This window comes from Hyaena hyaena, unplaced genomic scaffold, assembly GCF_003009895.1.
Source record: "Hyaena hyaena isolate Hyena2069 unplaced genomic scaffold, ASM300989v1 scaffold_662, whole genome shotgun sequence".
Lineage (NCBI taxonomy): Eukaryota > Metazoa > Chordata > Mammalia > Carnivora > Hyaenidae > Hyaena > Hyaena hyaena.
Genome location: NW_024081291.1, coordinates 310,764 through 328,503, shown reverse-complemented (window position 1 = coordinate 328,503; position 17,740 = coordinate 310,764). Strand labels below are relative to the sequence as shown.

Sequence of the window (17,740 nt, the reverse complement as noted above, 5' to 3'; positions counted from 1 at the left end):
AGGAAAGTGGTGCATCGTTTTAAGCACCGTGCTACAAAGCTTTCTGGGAGACCATACACCAATGTCGCTCATCAGAGGAATCCCAGGTCTCCCAGAAATGGGCCTGCCTAAATACATTTCCGGAGCTCTATTATTGACTGGGAAGTGCAGGCTTGCAACAAGCTAAGAGATGAATCGATTTTTCTGAGCAGAGCAGCAGGGGTCCTTGGCAAATTGTGCTCCCTGTAGTCCCAGATCTGAGAGGCACATGCACATGACTGCACAAACTCAACAAAATGGTTTAGATTAAAATGCCATACATGCAATGCCCTACAGCTATTAAATATGATTTTGCCAAGCACATAATGATGTGAGCAGAAATTCATAATGTGTTGTTAAAAACAAGCATATTATAAAACAGGGCTATATTATATAATTGTTTATAGAGAAGTACAGGGGAAATAATATATGTGCATACAAAATGGAAGTAGATATACCAACAAAGGAAGCAAGACACCCTCTTAATGAGATTGTGTTTGGTACTTATTTTCTTTAGCTCTTTGTCTTTTTAAAATAAATTTCTTATTATGAACACCCACTGCACCACTATCATAATAAGAGAAGTAAAAATAGAAGGTAGAGAGAAAGCAACAGGGCCTGAACCATGACAAAATCAATGAAAATAGAAACAGATGCTGATGGGAATTTACAGGCAGATTCTTTAAAATTTTGCAAATGAATGAATGAAGAGAGTTACAAAAATGGGGGACAGGAAGAAAAGTGACAGATCTCAGAGCTGTGTCACTGGAGAACAGAGGATCCCACAATAAAAAGGGATCTTGATCTCGACAGGAGGAACTACTGGGGTGCAGGGAGTACACAATGGTTTGCTTTTGCTTAAGCCGATGGGCCTTCTTTTACCTTCTACCCTTAAAGCTGGCTTATTTTTCTGCATATAATCTTTTTACACATCTTCAGAGAATTTCCTCTTCAGTTCTTCTGGATAACTGTTTTCCAGACTGCAGATTCCACCCCATCAGTGTCATGAAACTATTTCCTGACTCACTATTCACCTTTTGTTATTAAGATGGATTTGAACAGACATGAAAGTAAGTGAAGTAAGGGTATTGTCTCCTGAAATTCCTGTTTTGGGGTGTGTGTGTGTGTGTGTGTGTGTTCACATATTTACCTCAATAGTGTTATTTCTTATTCTCTGTTGCTATCAAAAACATACAATTGTCCCAATTATTTTACACATTGTCATTTTGGATCTCTCAGTCTCCTGCTCACCACTGTCTATCGATAATACCCTTATTTCACTGAGAATTTAGAAGGAATCCCAGGAGAATCTCACACTTCCTCATCATGGAATTGATCACATGCTTGCATTTGTGCAAAGCCTTCTGTTTTGCTACAGTGGTTGAAGGCTCCATGCTACTTCCTAAAGCCAACCTCCCACAGTGCCCTGAGTCCCAACCCTCGAGCTTACTGAAGGACACCAGGACATCACACCTCTAATTAGTCTCTCCCTGATTGGTTCCCAGGAAAAGCAAAGCTGGTGTTATTTCTCCTTACCTTTTATAAAAAGCCACCTTTGGACTTACATTTCCTCCAGCAAACGCTAAGCTACCCACCCCCAACCCCCAACTAGCTCCCTTTTACACTCTTTTACAACAAAACTTCTTGAAAAAGTTATTTCAGCTTCCTGTCTCTACTTACCCTCTTCTCTCTTGATCCCCTGAAAGTAAGTCTGTGTTCACTGTTTACCCCGATGCCAACCTTCTTTTTCCATTGAGGGCGTCAGCAACCTCCATAATGACAAATCTAGTGCTTAATTTCTCAGCCTTCCTCTCACTCAACCAGCTAGCAGGACTTGTCATTTCACTCCTACAACACTCACTCACTGTCATTTGCCTCCCTTTCTAATTGCCCCTCCACTTCCTGAACATTACACATTAAAGTGTCCCAGAACTCTGTCCTCTGGATTTCTTCTCTTTATCTATTCTTGTTCTTTAAAGATCTCCGCCAGTCCTGTAGCTTCTATTTAAACACCTATCTGTTGACTTCCAGTCCAAGAAGGCAATGTAGAAAGACTGTGAACTCACCTCCTCCATGGAACTCACCAAATGATTATAGAACAACTCTTCCCAAAGAACTGACCAAACAGCTGACTGAACCCCTTTTGGACAAAGAAAGAATGGCAAGAGAAGAGCAAGAGAGACAGAGACATAGTAACAAAGGGAAGCCCCATTCCAGGACACTGAGAATGACAGTGGGGAGGGATAGTACTAATGGGCTGGGGACAGAGTCTTCTGTCCTTGGGTAGAGAAAAAAACAAAAAACAAAAAACCTTGGTTTTAAAGAGTAACTAGCATATAAAAGAGACAATGCTAGAACCCTACCAAATGGAGGAGGAGCTGTGGGAGCACTCTCCAGGTCAGAGGGACTTAGAGGAACACAGTTTGCCTTCCTGCTCCACCTTAAAAGTCTAGACTGGAGCAGGGTCTGGACACCATAACCGGTGGGGGCAGCCGGTCATCACAGGGAGCTTGAATCTCAGCAAGCCCAGGATTCACAAATCTGCAGCAGCCTGGGTCACCCTGGGACTTAGGGAAAAGGCTGTAGTTTATAAAAAAATTTTTTTATTAATATGTTTTTAAATTTATTTTTGAGAGAGAGAGAGCGAGCATGAGCAGGGGAGGGGCAGAGAGAGAGGGAGACACAGAATCTGAAGCAGGCTCCAAGCTCTGAGCTAGCTGTCAGCACAGAGCCCGACGCGGGGCTCAAACTCACAAACTGTGAGATCATGACCTGATCTGAAGTCGGATGCTTAACCGAAGGAGCCACCCAGGAATCCCAAAAGGCTATAGTTTAAAAGGGGGGTGCCTGGCTGGCTCTGTCGGTTTAGTGTCCAACTTAGGCTCAGGTCATGATCTCACAGTTCATGGGTTCAAGCCCCGCATCAGGCTCTGTGCTGACAGCTAACTCAAATCCTAGAGCCTGCTTCAGTTTCTGTGTCTCCCTCTCTTTCTCTGACTCTCCCCTGCTCATGCTCTCTCTCTCTCAGAAATAAATAAAACATTAAAATTTTTTTAAAAAATAATAAAATAAAAGGGCCAAGGAGCTATGGGAACATTCTCTCATTTTCCTCTTTAAAAACCCAAGACTGGCTCATAGTGAATTTGCAAACTCAGAGAGCCAAGTCCACAAGCCCAAATCAGCCTCAGTAGTGCTGGCTTACAGAAAACAAGCCGAGTTTTAGATTTCTTTGTTTTGTTTTGTTTTGCTTTTAGCCTTAGAAGTTTGTTTTTATTTTTATTTTTAAAATTATCTTTTAAATTTATCTTAGTTTTAGTTTTGTTCTTATTTGTTTCTTTTTTGTTTTCAGTTCTTTGTTCTTTTTTCTTTTCCTTATCTTCTTCCCCCTCTTCTTTTTTCTTTTATTATTTTCTTTTTTATATTACTTTTTTTTCTCTTTGTAAAAAGCCACAGATTGAAAGAGTAACTAGCATATACAGCCACAGCTCCAGACAGTCATCAAAAGTCACTAAGCACACACAGTCTACATAGGAGACACCATATACAAGATTATTCCTTCAAATTTATAAGAAGTAGCTGTTCTGCCTAAACCACAGAAACAAAGAGAAAGTCAAACCAAATGGGAAGATAGAGGAATGTGCTCCAAAAGAAAGAAAAAGAAAACACCTCAAGAAAGATCTAAATGAAATAGAGATAAGCAATATGCCTAACAAAGAATTTAAAATAATGATCATAAAGATACTCACTGGGTTGGAGAAAAGAATGGAAGAATTCAGAGAGATTGACAATACTAGATAGAAAATATAAAAAGAACGAATCAGAGTTGAAGAATACAATAACTGAAATAAAAAAGATATTAGACGGAATCAATAATAGATTACTGGATGCAGAAGAACATAGTGATCTGAAAGACTGGGTAACAAAAGCACACAGGCTGAACAGGAAAAAAAAAGAATTTTAAAATGAAGATAGGTTAACCTGTGATAGATGCACAAAAAGTAGAGAAAGATAGGAAGATCTCTTAGACAACATTGGGCAACATTTACATTTGCATTACAGGGTTCCCAGAAGAAGAGAGAAAGAAAGGTTTAGAAAACTTATCTGAAGAAATAATAACTAAACACTTTCCTAACCTAGGTAAGGAAATAGACATTCAAATTCATCTAGCACAGAAAGTTCCAAACAAGATGAAGCGAGTAAGTTCACACCACAATATGTGATAATTAAAACATAAAAGATTAAAGATAAAGAGAAAATAAAGCAGTAAGAGAAGCAAAAGTTTACATACAAGGGAACTCCATAAGGCTATCAATCAATTTTTCAGCAGTAACTTTGTAGGCCAGAAGGGAATGGCATGATATATTCAAAGTGCTGAAAGGGAAAAAAAAACTACAACCAAAAATACACTACCTGGCAAGGTTATCATTCAGAATTTTAGAAAAAATAACTTCCCAAACAAACAAAAGTTACAGGAGTTTATCACAGGTTAACTAACCTTACAGAAAATGTGAAAGAGACTCCTTGAAGTAAAAAAGGAATGGCCATAATTAGACACAAGAAAATTATGAATAAAAAGATGTACTATAGGACAATATATACCATGGAGGAAGGTGTAAAAAGGGAAAAGAAGAAAAAAAGAAAAGAAAAAAAGTTTTTTTCTTCTTTTCCTGTTAGTGCTTCTCTTTTTAAGAATGTGTTTGAACGTAAATAACCATCAAATTAACAGAGACTACTATTTACTTTGGATGTTATATATAAAACTCATGGTAAAAACAAACTCAAAACCTGTGATAGATGCACAAAAAGTAGAGAAAGAGAGCCCAACCTAACACTATAGAAACTCACCAACCACAGAGAAAGAGAGCAGGAGAAGAAGAAATAAAAAAGAACTACAAGAACAATCAGAAAACAAATTTTAAAATGCCAGTAAGTACACACCTACCAATAATTACTTTAAATGTAAATGGCCTAAATGCTTCAATCAAAAAACATAGGGTGGCTGGTGGAATGGATTCAAAACAAACCCATGAAAACACAAGAGCCATCGATATGCTGCCTACAAGAAACTCACCTCAAACCGAAAGATACATACAGATTGAAAGTGAAAGGATGGAAAAATATTCACTATGCATATGGAAGTGCAAAAAAAAAAAAAAAAGTCATGGTAACAATAGTCATATCACACAAATTAGACTTAAAAAAAAAAAGACTGTAACAAGAGACAAATAAGGACATTACATAATGATAAAGGAATCAGTCCCACAAGAGGATATAACAATTGTATATACCTAAATACCCAACACTGGAACACCTAAATACATAAAGCAACTATTAACAGACATGAAGAGAAGAGACTATAACATCTCACTTACACCAATGGATGGATCATCCAGATGGAAAAATCAATAAGGACACAATGTCACTGAGTGACACATTAGGCCAAATGTACATAACAGATATGTACAGAACTTTCCATCCAAAAATGACACAATGTATATTATTTTCAAGTGTACATTGAACATTTTCCAGAGTATATCACATATTAGGCCACAAATAGCTCTCAATAAATTTAATCAGATTGAGATCATACTGTGCATCTTTTCCAATCATAACTGTATGAAAATAAAAATAAATCACAAGAAAACATTGGAAAACATACAAACCTACTAAGACTACAGTACATGATACAACATGACCAGTGGGGTCAGTGACACAATCAAAGAAGAAATTTACAAATACAGGGAAATGGATGAAAAGGAAAACACAACAGTCCAAAATCTTTGGGACACACTGAAAGAAATTCTCAGAGGGAAGTACACAGCAATACAGATCTACTTCAAGAAACAAGAAAAAGCTCAAATAAATAATCTTATCTTATACCTAAAGGAACAAGAAACAAGCAAGCAAGCAAACAAACAACAACAAAGCCCAAGGTGAGTGGAAGAAATGAAATAATAATGATCAGAACAAAAATAAATGTCATGGAGATTAAAACAATAGAAAAAATTAATGAAACCAAGAACTGACTTTTTGAAAAGATAAACAAAATTGACAAATCCTTAGCCAGACTCATTAAGAAAAAAGATAAAAGATCCAAATAAATAAAATCAGAATTCATTTCCTCTTTCATAGAGGAAAATCAACAACTGACATCACAAACATACAAAGGATTATAAAAGAATAGTGTGAAAAATAATATTCCAACAATTTGGACAATCTAGAAGAAATGGATAAATCCCCTGAAGCACACAATCTTGCAAAATTAAGCAGGAATAAATGGAAATGTGAACAGACTTATCACAAGTAACAAAATTGAATCTGTAATCAACAAACTACCAAAAAATAAAAGTCTAGGACCAGAAGGATTCAAGAGTTATTCTACTAGACATTTAAAGAGGAGTTAATACCTATTTCCTCAGACTATTCCAGAAGACAGCAGAGGAAGGAAAGCTTCCAAATGCATTCTAGGATATTTTACTAAACCTTACCTGATACCAACAACAGACAGAGACACCCTAAAACAAAGAAACAACAAACTACAGGCCAATATCCCTGATGAACATAGATGGAAATGTCTTTGACAAAATATTAGCGAATCAAATACAGCAACACATTAAAAATATCAGTCACCCTGATCAAGTGAATTTATTCCCAGGATGCAAGGATGGTCCAATATTTATAAATCAATCAATGTCATACACCACATCAACAAAACAAAGGGTAAAAATCATAGATCATCTCAACAGATGCGGAAAAGGCATTTAACAAAATTCAACATTAGTCATTTTAAAAACTCTCAACAAAGCATGGCTAGAAGGAATATACCTCAACATAATAAAGATCACACATGACAAACCCACAACTAACAGCATACTCAATGGTGAGAAACTGGGAGCCTTCTCTCTAAGGTCAGGAATAAGATAAAGATATCCACTCTCCTGGAAGTCCTAGCCACAGCAATCAGACAAGAAGAAGAAATAAGAGGCATCTATATCATTAAAGAAGAAGTTAAACTGACAGTATGTGCAGGTGGCATGATACTACACAGAGAAAATCTTGAGGACTCCACCAAAAAACTACTAGCTATAGTGGGGAGTCTAGGTGTTTCAGTTGGTTAAGTACCCAATTCTTGATTTTGGCTCAGGTCATGATCTTGCCCTGTGTTGGGCTCTGCACTGGTGACATAGAGCATGTTTGAGATTCTGTCTCCCTCTTTCTGCCTCTCCCCAACTTGCACTTTCTTTCTCAAAATAAGTAAACAAACATTAAAAAAAAAACCTCCTAGAAATAATCAATGGATTCAGCAAAGTGATAGGAAACCAAATTATTACCCAGAAATTGGTAGCATTTTATTCACTAATAATGAAGTACCACAAAGAGAAATTTTTAAAACATCACCATTCATGATTACACCAAAAGAATAAAATACCTTTGAATAAAGTTAACCAACAAGGTGAAAGACCTGTACTATAAAAACTATAAAACATTGATGAGAGAAACTGAAGATGACACAAACAAATGGAAAGATACTCCGTTCTCATAGATTAATAGAACCAGGATTGTTAAAATGTCCATACTGCCCAAAGCAATCTAAAGATTCAACTAACACACCAACAACATTGTTCACAAAAGTAGAACAAATAACCCTAAAATTTGTTTGGAACCACAGAAGATCCCAGATGACTAACGCAATCCTAAAAAAGAACAATGCTGGAGGTATCACAATTCCAGGGTTCAAGACATACAGCAAAGCTGTAGTAATCAAAACAGTTTGATATTGGCACTGGCAGAGGACACACAGATCTAAAGAACAGAATAGATACTACAAAATAAACCCACATTTATATGGTCAATTCATCTATGACAATAGAGGCAAGAATATACAGTGGGAAAAAGGCAGCTTCTGTAACAAATGGTTCTGGGAAAACTGGACAGCTACCTAGAAAAAAAATGGAGCACCTTCTTATACCATACACAAAAATAACTTCAAAATAGAATAAAGACCTAAATGTGAAACCTGAAATTATAAAATTCCTAGAAGAGAGCACAGGCATTAATGTCTCTGACATCAGCCATAGCAACATTTTTCTGGATATGTTTCCTAAGACAAAGGAAACAAAAGCAAAAATAAACTATTGGGACTACATCAAAATAAAAAACATTTGCACAGCAAAGGAAACCATCAAGAAAAGGAAATACAACAAACTAAATGTAAGAAATTATTTGTAAATGATATATCTGATAAGGAGTTAATACCCTATATATATATATATAAATTAACACCCAAAAATATTAACATATTAAGAATCAGCAGAGGACCTGAATAGACATTTTTGTATTGTAAAATGTATGAAGTAATGTAAGAATGTAAGAATGTAATGTAAGAATGTATGTAATGTAAGAAGTTATTTGTAAATGATATATCTGATAAGGAGTTAATACCCTATATATATTATATAGCTATATATATAGTTTTATATATATATATGTACCTTAACACCCAAAAATATTAACATATTAAAAATGGGCAGAGGACCTGGATAGACATTTTTCTAAAGAAGACCTACAGAGGGCTAACAGACAAATGAAAAGATGTTCAAAATCGCTAATCATCAGGGAAATGCAAATTAAAACTACAATGAGATATCACCTTACAACAGTTAGAATGGGTAAAATCAAAATGACAAGAAATAACAAGTGTTACTGAGAATGTGAAGAAAAGGAACCCTCATGCACTGTTGGTGGGAATGCAAACTGGTGCAGTCACTGTGGATAACAGCATGGAAATTCCTGAGAAATTAAAAATAGAATTACCTGGGGCGCCTGGGTGGCTCAATCGGTTAAGCATCTGACTTCAGCTCAGGTCATGATCTCACAGTTCATGGGTTTGAGCCCCGCATCGGGCTCTGTGCTGACAGCCAGCTCAGAGCCTGGAGCCTGTTTCAGATTCTGTGTCTCCCTCTCTCTCTGACCCTCCCCTGCTCACACTGTCTCTCTCTCAGAAATAAATAAAACATCTAAAAAGTGGAATTACCATATGATCCAATAATTCCACTATTCGGTATTTACCCTAAGAAAATGAAAATATGAATTCAGAATGATATATGCACTTCTATGTTTACTGCAGCATTGTTTACAATGGTCAAATATGGAAGCAACCTAAATACCCATCAATACATGAATGGATAAAGAAAATGTAGTATACATGGGTATATATACAAATGTATGTATATACATATAAATGTGTGTATGTGTATATATATATGAATATTAGTGAATATTATGCAGCCATAAAAAAGGATGAGATTTACCACTGAGACAACCTGGAAGGACAGAAAGGATATTATGCTAAGTGAAATAAGTCAGACTAAGAAAGACAAATACCATATGACTCCACTCATAAGCAGAACCTAAAAGCAAAACAAATGAATAAACAAAGCAAAGCAAAGCAGAATCAGACCTATAAATACAGAGAACAAACGGATGTTTGCCAGAAGGGAAGGGATGCGAGGATGGGCAAAATGAGTGAAGGGGAGAGGAAGATAAAGGCTTCCAGTTACAGAATGAGTAAGTCATGAGAATAAAAGGCACAGCATGAGAAATACAGTCAGTGAAACTATAATAGTGATGTAATGAGATAGTAGCTACATCAGTGGTGAACATGGCATAATGTATATACTTGTCAAATCACTAAATTTTATACCTGAAACTGTTGTTAACACTGTGTGTCAACTATACTCAAAATTATATATTTTGGATATATATGTATCAATATTTAAAAAAATTTTTTTTCAATGTTTTACTCATTTCCAGGAGAGAGAGAGAGACAGCGTGAGCAGGGGAGGGTCAGAGAGAGAGGGAGATACAGACTCTGAAATAGGCTCCAGGCTCTGAGCTGGCAGTCAGCACAGAGCCCGACGCGGGGCTCGAACCCACGAACCGCGAGATCATGACCTAAGCGAAAGTCTGACGCTTAGTCGACTAAGCCACCCAGGCGCCCCTATATGTATCAATATTTAATGGATATTTCTCTTCAGATGTTTAACAGACATCTCATATTTACCATGTTCAATAGCATACTCCTGATTTCACCATGCTCCACAACCTCTTCAACCCAGGTTTTTTTTTTTCCATAATAAATGGAAGGTCCATCCTACCAGTTTCTACAGTCTAGTCATTTTTGATGACCCTCTTACTCTCATACCTTACACCAGAACCTTCAGCAAATCTTTTCTGGTCTTCCTTCAAAATAGATCCTTATCACTTCTAACAATTTTCATCATTGCCACTTTGGTACAAGCTTCCATCTTCTTTTCTTGCATTATTACACATTATTCTTGACTGGTCTAACTGCTTCCACACTTGGGTATATAGAATCATTTTCTCCACAAAGCAGCCAAGTATTTCTTTTTAAGTGTAAGTCAGATCTTGTTACTTCTCAGATCAAAACCCTTCAATGGCCTCTGCTCTCATCTGAAGTCAAAGATCAGGGTCCTTTACCATGTCCCACAATACTCTGAGCCCCTGATAATATCTCTAGGTATATTATATATACATTAGTAGATAGATATAGATACAGATATAGATATAGATAGATATATGAGACCGATGTGTGAACGTGTGTGTAAGAATGTAAGAAGTGGTGAGTTTATAAAATTTTACACAGATATAAATATATAAATAGACATCAAAGAGCTCTCTTGCTCTCTGTTTCTCTCTTTCTCTCTCTCTCTATATATATATCAGATATCTTCATCCACATATCAGAGAGTAGAAATAAAGATACAGAGAGAGAGAGAGGACATTTTTTCCTCACTATACTCCAGTCATGTTTGCCTCTTTGTACACTTGGCCCCTAGATATGAACATGGATCACATACTTCCTTCAGATTTCTGTCCAAGGGGCATTTTACAAAGACTTTCCTGATTATTCAATCTAAATTAGCCATGACATTTCCCATCATTCTCTCTCCTCTGATCTGATGTGTTTTCTCCATGGCACTTACCACCACCTGACACGTGTGTGTTTGCTTATGCTTTCTTGTGTCACTAGGATGCAAGCTCTGTGCGGCAGGGACTTTGTTCCGTTCACTTCTGTCTCCACACTCTAGAGCAGGCCTTATCTTAGAGTCGCTTCTCCGTGAGCTTGAATGAGTGAGTGAAGATAAGCAGATGCCATTTGGAAGTGCTGATCTGTAGCTTTCAAAAAATTAGTTCCAGAAAAGGAAACTGGGAGGCTGTCCTTCTGAACATGGTAACTGAAAAATGTGAAAAGGCTGAAGCAACAAAGAAGAGAGAAGAGTAAAGAGATAGAGATAGAGAGGGATCCTAATATAGAAATTTGAGAAATTGGAGGAGCTCTATAATTAGGGGAGATTATATAAGGAACCCTTGATAGGATATAGAAAAGGAACATAAAAATAGCAAGGCAGAAAAAAAAAAAAGATTCATCTTGAAAGCCGTGAGACCAGAGAATTTCCAGCAAATGCCAGAGAGCCTAATGATTTTATGGGTTGAAAGGCCATCAGGGTGAGTGGGCAGTAAGTGACTGGTTATTTTGGAATCATGGCTTTGGCGGAGGTGGGAACAGAAGACCAGGTTCAGGGAAATGAAGTGGAGAGTACAGAAGGCTCTTTTGAAAAATTTTTCTTTTTTAAGTAACTGAAGGTGCAAGAGAGTAGAGGGTGCCTGTGAGTGTGTCAGAATGAGGAAAGGAGCTAGAAACAAAGGAAGGACTTGAGAAGCAAGGGATAGAATTAGGTTCCAGGGGAGAACAGGGAATAAGAAGAAGGGCCTAGGGAGAGGCTGGTAGGATACGTCCCTCCCAAGCCAGAATCATACAGGAGGGAAGAGACTTTGAAAAAAGAAGAGGGCAAAGTGATGGAGCTTATATTGGCCGAGCTCAAACTTTATTTAAATAAAGTAGCCAATGAGATCATCAACTGAGACATAGCTGCCTCTATACCAAAATATTTTAACTAACCTAATTTCTCAGATATGATTGCAAAAATAATAAATATATTTTAATATATATTTAATAATATATAATATGTATTGTAATATATTTTAATAAATAAATATTTTACAGATGGATATAATCTTTACTCTTTATCTAATATTTAAAATAAAGACTGGAGCTTTCCCAAATCAAAAAGCAAGTTCCTGGAATTGAGAGCCAAGTGGAGGCCAGATTTCTAGACAAAAATGTAGTAAACAGAAAGATAAGGTTCCAACCCCCTAAATGTCATGATGGATTGTATTACTCCTGAACACTAACACCCAGTGATGCCAAGATCCCAGGCTCTCAGACCCGCAGGCAAAGACAATATAGTTCCCCTAACACTAGCATCTCTTGAGAATGACCATCTTTCCTGTTCAGCTACTAATCAGATTTTGTATGGTTCATTTGAAAGGGTAAAGCTTCCTTGGAGAAGACTTAGTCTGCATGCCAAGATATCCCAGGATAGAGTGTGTGTGTGTGTGTGTGTGTGTGTGTGTGTGAGCATGTACATCTCTTACTGAAATTTGGACCCAAACTTCCTGAAGCCAAGAAAGTTCACTTGACTTTTTAAAACTTTGAACTTCACCTTCCAGCTATCTGCTCTTAGATAAAAGCCAGCAGAGAAAACGTTCAGCACCTCTAAGGTAACAGAGGAAAGTAAGAGGCATGTGTAGTGGAGAGAAGGGAGAACACAGATTCCTGCATGAGACATTCCTTGCCTACTTCCTCCAAGAGGGCACCGAGAGATGCATTCAGGAAGCAGGCGACTAGAAAACATGCATGGTCGCTAAGGAGAACTGACAACGGCAGTGTCTGCTTACAACAGACTGTTTGTCAAGTAGCACTCAGTTTATGAAATCAGAAAGGCGTACAGGCTGTTGCTCATATGTTGTTACCTTTTCTAAACTTTCTATTTCTATCATGCATGATCAAGACTCTTAATAGATATAATTGTTTTTAAGTGAAATAGTGAACAATTATGATACGTGCACACACACGCACAAACTCATATACACACGCACGTGTGCGCGTGCTGAGTGTCAGATGGAATTCCACTGCCCACCAAGGACTGAGGCTATCTGGCAGTCCAGGAGAACAGATCGTAGACCCGCACTTGGGTTTGGGCTCTTTCCAAGTAACCTGGCCAATTTTCCAGTACAGATGGTAGCCAAACAATCTCCTGAGAGAAACAGAGAGCTGATACTTTTGGAAATACTTTAGTTTCTCTCAGCCGCGCCCCCCCACCCCCATCCCCGAGCACAGTATTATCGTAGGCTGATTTAGCTGCAAGAATTTCTAGGACCATAAAAGGACTGTTCAACTACTAAAATCCTATTACATGACCTACGCACAGAGCCTGAGAGCCTGCACTTGAGAATTCAGAATATCTGGGTGAGAATAGCTGCTTCACCACATAGCAGCTGCATGATTTGGGGAAAAGAAGTTAAATTCCCAGAGTTGGAATTTCCTCTGCAGTAATGACAGTAATAACTCAAAGGTTATTGGGGGATTAAAGAAGACAATGCATATGAAGATCAGCACATTGTCTGGCATACAGCAAATGATCAATAGTAGATATTAGCTGCTTAGAACTGGTGTTTTAAAGGGGAGAAAATTATTTGCGTTTGTAAACATGTTTGCTGACATATGCAGAGATTATCTCTGGAAGGGTAATGTCAGTTGCCCTCACCCAAAAGACCCTAGAAGCTGGGATAGGGTCTCTAGGAAGATCTTTCCACTGTACAGACTTCCATTTCTCTTGAAATTTTAACCACTTGAAAATATCACCTTTTTTAAAAGCCCAAGATTTAAATATAGTGAATAAATAGGAGCTGTTATTAGTTTTCCTCACTTCAAAGCACTGCACATATGCTACCTTTCTCTGTAATGCTTCTCTCATTAAATTAAGAAATAATCCAAATACAAATTGGAGGAGGACTCATATTTCTCTCTCTTTTATCTAGCCTCAGGCATTTCCCAAAATTGTTTGTTTGCTTTGCTCTCTCCTTCACCATTGATCAAATATACAGGCAGCCCTCGCTTCACATGTTTCCAATATGCATGAATTTCCGTTACTAGAGTTTAACAACAGTTCCTCAGCAACATGGTTCCAATTTCCGTTACCATGGTACATTTTCTCTGAATACACTGCGTCAAGAACACACTTTGGTGCTGAATCCTTAGCCCACAAATCACTACATAAATAGCAGGTGCCCATCACTATCACTTACCACTCGTGTCACTTCTTTCCAGGTCTATTGGTGATTGGCCACTGTGCATCTGTTGTCCCACTTACCTTCAGACGGTAAAGTTTAAAGTTGTGTTGCCTCCACGCCAGTCTCTCAGTGATAAACCCAGGTAACAGTGGGAATATTGTGCAGTCCAAAGAGACAATGGGTAAGAAGATGAAAGTGTAACAAGAAAGTAAAACACAGTATTTCTGGAAGTGAAATCGGATGTTCTTACATTTATGGACGTCCATGGGTGGTTATGAAGAAAGTCAGTGAAGATATGCCAGAGAAGTGACACTGGGGGAAAAAAACAAAAAAGACTTCACGTTAAATGAACTCTTAGAGGTGTTTCACAACATTGAAAGTGCAAAAGATGAAATTTTGGAAATGAATCCAAATTTTGAAAGGAGAATTGCAATTCAAGACATTAAAAAAAGGATGGCAGTTCCATATGCTAAGTTATATTAGAAGAAAAGGCAAACATTAATGAAACCACATGTGATTTTTTTTCAAAAATAAAACACTTAAATTCTTAGCATTTCTAATGTTTTAAATTACAGTGTACTAAATATTGGTCTTACTATATTTTTTCATTTCCCTTTATATTTATAACCTCTAACTGAACAGGAAACACACAAAATAATTGAAGCTCCTTTATTTTCTCCTTTATTGATATGAGTTCAGGAGAATCTACTCAGTGCTGGAACAGGAATATGTTTGATAGACTTGTTTCAAACATTTTCTTTTTAGACAAATACAAAATGTGTTTGAGGAATAACTTAACAGTTTTAGGATGAACTGTGTTACTTCTGTCTAGGCTGTGTTTTGAAATGCCTAGACACCCGATATTAGTAATCTTGAAAGGGCAAAAGATGTGTCTTTGATAGCCAGGGGGTGTTTATGAAGAAGGTGACAAAAGCAAGATGGAAATACATGGTAACTAAAAGTGGGTAGTTTCAAGGTCACAAACTTGAAGGAAATTTCATGACACCAAGCGTCTAGTTGGTAGGATGCTACTTCCACCCATTATAATTCTCACACAGAGCATATCCAGAGGAAAAAGTTAGGAACAAGTAAGATGCTTTGTGAATGAACCAAGAGGAGGAAACTCATGGGTAAAAATCTGTGATTTAGCAAATAAGAAAAGGAAAGGAGTTCATTGTGTAACACAAGGAAAGTGTTCAAGCACAAATGAAGAAATGGGCATTACAATAAATGAAGACTTGAGTGAAGAGCTAGTGGGAATACAAAGAAGAGTAAGGACTATTGGGAAAGGAAAAGGGAATTTTTTCACCAAGTGTTTCTGATATGGTCAGAAACCTCATATTTACACTTAACAATTCCTCTTATCTTGGCCTCCACATCTAAATCATCACCAAGGTCCTAAGCATTTCTTGACTGTGTCCACCCTCTTCCTCGCCTCCACTGGCAGCCAAGTGTAGGCCACCATGATGGCTTGCCCAGAACAATCACTTGTTTAAATGCTTATATCAAAATTACTTTTCTCTTTTCTTGTATGCTACCTCTTCTTCTCTCCTCCCCCATTTCAACCATGTTATTCATTATCCCATTCTTTAGAGGATGTTATGGTGTGCCGACTAGATTTCCTCACCCCCTTCAAGACTAAAGCGAGGGGCATGTTGATAGTTGATGCCTCAGAGCTGAATCCTCTCTTGTGATGACGAAGCCTCAGGCAATGAGCGCTACAGCCACAGCCTCACACCTCCTTACTGGGTGCAGTCCATACCCAATGACTAGTCAGTGAAGAGGGTAGAAAGGGAGAATACAGACAGAGAAGGTAGGGCAAATAGGCTCCTTTACTCCAGTTGGCAGTGACCATGAAGGAACATCCCAGCTCCAGAGATCCCCTATGATCTGCTGAGAGAATGTTGTGATTGTGTCACAGTCCAACGCCCCACTCACCTCCCCCCAGCCTAACCCGCTTTCCTTCATTTCCCTTCCATGGTGGATCCAAGAAGCACTCCTACATAGACTTCCTGCATGCCAATCTCTATCTCAGAGGGTACTCTCCAGGGAACCTGACTATAAGAGCCTTCAAGAAGGATCCCATATAAATAAGCTAACATAAATTCTTCCATGTTTTTTTTCATGTCTAATTAATCATGTAGAAACATGCATTGGCATATATAAATATACAATGCATTTACATGCATTGTAAATATATGACTTTTTTCTGTCATTTTTAAATTTAAAAATTGAAGTATAGTGGATATACAATATTATAGTAGTTTCAGGTGTACCAGCGAATGATTTGACATTTATGTACACTACAAATTATTGACCATGATAAGGGTAGTTACTATCTGTCACCACACAAAGTTATTACAGTATTATTGACTATATTCCCTATCTGCAAATAATATATCCAATCAGAGGTTAATATTCAAAATATAGAAAGAACTCATACTCAACACAAGAAAAAACACAAACAATGTGAAAAATGGACAGAGGGCCTAAAAGAGACATCTTTCCAAAGAATACATCCAGATGCCAACAGGTGCATGAAAAGATGCTCAGTATCACTCATCATCATAGAAATGCAAATCAAAACCACAATAAGATATCACCTTACACCTGTCAGAATGGCTAGTTTCTGTTGTGTGTTATTTTTTATGGTATCTTATTATAAATCCCTTAATTTTCTCTTTCATCAATACATAGTATAAGTCCCTCAATCCAAATTGTATTGCTTCATAGCAACAGTTCATTCTTTAAACAGCTAAATGGTATTTCACCATATAGACATATTATAATGTATTCAATCATCCATTTTTTGATGGGCCTATACTTCATTACAGTATTATTTTGTTTTTATTTTTGGCTTCAATGAGCAATGCTGAAGTAAAGATTATAGTATACTGTATAAAACCTTATAGACTGGCACTTTCAATTCTATAGAATAGGTTTTAAAGTCAGCACTAAGTTCAAGGGTATATATATGGTATTTTTTCTTATTTAATTTTTTAATGTTTATTTTTGAGAGAGAGAGAGAGAGGGAGAGAAGGGGGAGGGGCAGAGAGAGGGAGACACAGAATCTGAAGCAGGCTCCTGGCTCTGAGCTGTCAGTACAGAACCCGATGCAGGGCTCGAACTCATGAACCATGAGATCATGACCTGAGCCAAAGTCAGATGCTTAACCAACTGAGCCACCCAGGTGCCCCTATATTTTTTTCTTATATTGTCAGATGTATTTCCGAAATTTCTATAAAATGCACATATGTACCATTCATGTAGAGAATAACTTATGAAGTGATTACAATATTTATCACTGTGATACTTTTCTTTCTTGTCCTCTGACATAGCCAAGTGATTTTATATGAACTTTTCAGGATGAAAATACAGAATGGTCTGCAAAACATTCTTTTTAACAACTCGTTAAAGAGATAACCAAAAAAATGGAAAACATCTTTTCAAAGCAAAAGTTCCACGTTCAGGGCACTGGGTGGATCAGTTGGTTAAGTGTGCAACT

General features: G+C 37.3%; 1 long non-coding RNA gene across 1 annotated transcript in view; it reads right to left on the bottom strand.

Moving 5' to 3' along the window:
* The window catches only part of LOC120219983, a 68,069-nt gene extending 53,535 nt beyond the window's left edge, over positions 1-14,534 (bottom strand). Inside the window, exon 1 of the long non-coding RNA XR_005525430.1 lies at positions 14,251-14,534. This is a non-coding gene — a long non-coding RNA (uncharacterized LOC120219983). The remainder of the gene's footprint in view (positions 1-14,250) is intronic.
* Positions 14,535-17,740: the final 3,206 nt, after the last annotated feature.